This window comes from Aethalodelphis obliquidens, unplaced genomic scaffold, assembly GCF_003676395.1.
Source record: "Aethalodelphis obliquidens isolate GAN/ISIS:26980383/991018 unplaced genomic scaffold, ASM367639v1 scaffold140, whole genome shotgun sequence".
Taxonomy (NCBI): Eukaryota; Metazoa; Chordata; class Mammalia; order Artiodactyla; family Delphinidae; genus Aethalodelphis; species Aethalodelphis obliquidens.
Genome location: NW_020838084.1, coordinates 215,782 through 219,048, shown reverse-complemented (window position 1 = coordinate 219,048; position 3,267 = coordinate 215,782). Strand labels below are relative to the sequence as shown.

The 3,267-nt window shown below is 35.7% G+C and overlaps 1 pseudogene; it reads right to left on the bottom strand.

Annotated features, from left to right (window-relative positions):
- Positions 1 to 456: 456 nt before the first annotated feature.
- LOC113616453 (non-histone chromosomal protein HMG-17 pseudogene) lies at positions 457 to 729 on the bottom strand (annotated as a pseudogene).
- Positions 730 to 3,267: the final 2,538 nt, after the last annotated feature.

Genomic DNA, 3,267 nt, shown 5'->3' with positions numbered 1-3,267 from the left:
GTGACACTGGAAAGTCCAGATTGCCTGACATACTAGTAACCAATTTTGGGGGGTCAGGTTCCAACAGGTCTCTGGGTTTAAGGGAGTTAAGTCTATGCTGAGGGTGGAGAGGGAGAAGAGCACCTAAAAACTTATTTTAGTTGTTCCATACCACAAGGAGTTTGTGCCAACATGGCTAATGTGTGTCAACATCAAGGAATCCCTCCTTCCTGGGAACCAAGAGGAAGTGTTTCAAAACTGGACAGGAAAGGTGTTTTTTCCCCCACATCAATCCAGCTTCAGAAATATTCTATTAGTGACATGTGCCCTTCCCAAAAAAACAACAATTAAATGTTCTGTGTGCTAACAACATAGCTTTAAAAAAAGTAAAACAAAATTCTGAATTTTTATAAAACTTGATATAGTATTTCAAACTACTGTCACCAGAAGTACACAGTTATCAAAAATGCACACACTTCACTTGGCATCTCCAGCACCTTCAGCTTTCTGTAGCTGGTCTGTTATGACATTTCTACTTTTTGCAGGGTTATTCCCATCCTTGTCAGCATCAACTTTCCCCTTTTTCCCTTTGGGTACCTTCTCTCCCTTCTTTGCAGGGGTCTTTTTAAGCTTGGGCTCTGGCTTTGGAGGAGCAGGTTTAGCAGATAACCTTGCAGATCTTCTCTGTGGTTTGTCCTTCACCTTGGCTTTATCTCCTTTAGCATCCCCTTCAGCATTTCTCTTGGGCATGGTCGCAACGACAGTGAGATGTAGGCAATGAACACAGGAATACAGTGGTGCATGGGCTTTGGTCGGTCCAGGGATCGCTCTTGTCTCTTTTTTGCACTGCTCCTGGCTAGATTTTCTTTCTTTTTCTTGCCTAACTGCTGTGGCTAAGACATCTAATAATATGCTGAATAAAAGTGGTAAGAGTGGGCATCCTTGTCTTGCACCTGACCTTAGAGGGAAAGCTTTCCTTTTCACCAATGGGTATGATATTAACTGTGGGTTTATAATATATGGTCTTTGTTATATTGAGGTATGTTCCCTCTATACTCACTTTGTGGAGAGTTTTTATCATGAATGGATGTTGAATTTTGTCAAAAGCTTTTTCTGCATCTATTAAGATATTCATGTGAGTTTTATCTTTTGTTTTGTTAATGTGGTGTATTACACTGATCTACTGATGTTAAACCATTTTTACATCCCTGAAATAAATCTCACTTGATCATGGTATATGATCCTTTTAAGGTATTGTTGAATTCATTTTGCTAATATTTTGTTGAGGTTTTTTGCTTCTGTGTTCATCTGGGATATTGGCGTATAATTTTCTTTCTTAATAGTGTCTTTGTCTGATTTGGTATCAGGGTAATGCTGACCTAATAAAATGAGTTTGGAAGTGTTTCTTCCTCTTCAATTTTTTGGAATAATCTGAGAAAGATGGGTGTTAACTCTTCTTTAAATATTTTGTAGAATTCACCTGTAAGCCATCTGGGTTTTTTTGGAGCTTTTGGGGTTTTTTGAAGTTTTTTGATTACTGATTCAATTTCCTTGCTAGTAATTGTGCTTTTCAGATTTTCTCTTGCTTCACGATTCATTCTTAGAAGATAGTATGTTTCTAGAAATTTATCCATTTCTGCTAGGTTGTCTAATTTCTTGGCATATAATTTTTCACAGTATTCTTTTATGATCTTTTGTATTTCTGTGGTGTTGGTGGTAATTTCTTTTCTTTCATTTCTGATATTATTGGTTTGGGCTCTTTTTTTTCTTGATGAGTCTGTCTACAAGTTTGTCAATTTTTTTTAAACAGAGAAAACCACTTTTAACTTCTAATTTTAAAAAAAATTTCTCTTGCTGCTAGTTCCTTCCCCTCAGCCTGAAAACATGTTTAACTCCTCTCCCATTTCTCATCCTTCAGTTAGTGGTATTATATTTTTTATCTTATTATCTTTTATTCAGGCAAGGTAGACAGTAGAGAATCATCTTTGAGTCTTCACTTTTATCAATTCATCATAAAATTCTACTGACAATATCATTCTACTTACTTATGCCAGGCACATTTCTAAGTACATAAGCTGTGTTTTCCCAATCAGTCTTTCACTACACTGCATTATTCTTGTTTTACATGTAAGAAAACAGAAACTTTGAGGTTCACAGCTAAGTGATGAAGTCAGAATTTGAACTCAAGCCTGTTTATTTCCAAAACTGTGTCTTGATGTCTTTTCAATTTGTCCTCTCCTGTCTTTTTCCACTGCTGTTGCTCTTGCTCACATCATCACAATGGAAGCTCTGTTAACCAATCCCCAATTAGTCAAATCACCTCATTAACAATACTTTCCAATCCTCTTTCACACTCATCATTGGAGACTAGTAGGAGATTGTCTGGTACATTGAACTTTCCTGGTCCCAACAATTTAGTTGTATGTTTTTACCAAGAAACAGTTGTATTTTTTCCACAAGCCAGTCAATGCAGTTGTACTTTTCATTATGTTATAGTATTTAATTAAATATTATGTAAACCAATGAAACCTGAGTGTGTAAGAGAGCTGTTCCTATGAAAACTAAGTTGTAATTCTTTGGAAGACTTGGTGAGAGTGAGTGGCTGAAAATATTATAATTCAAATAAGTATGAGAAAGGTGAACCAAACATAATTGGGAAAAGTTCATAAACATGTCTTTAAGATTCTGCACTTGATTGCTCTTTGCTGCAATTTAAAGAAATAGAAATATGAGTGTGGCTCATGCAAGAAAAATGGTACAATTCCAATTAGCAGACTTATACTCAGAGGAAGGGCCTTGGCACTGTATTATACAATTGCTGGATGAGTGTACTCATATACATCTCAGGTTAAAACTATAATCTCTAAGGTAAATGTATATATCTTTTCTTAATTCCTTGCTTGTTAAAGCAAATGACTGATCAAATTCAGTCCCTGATTTCATTGAATGAGAGGTCTTCCACCTTATCTTCCATTATTTTCCAAATAGTAACAGTACCTTTTATCTGATCCCCTAATCTTTAGCCATCATTTTCTCCATTCAGTTAACAAATACTTTTAGGAGCCTACTAATTTCCAGCATTACCTTCTTAAAACTCAGATCTAAACCTCTCGCTCCTTTACTCACAATAACTCAGTGCCTTTCCATGGTCTACAGAAGGAAGCTAAAATTACTTAGGAGAATACTAAAGACCCACAAGGATCCGATTTCCACCCCTCATTTTAAAATAACTATTTTATTTTTATTTATATTTTATTGCAGTATAGTTGCTTTATGTATACATCTATC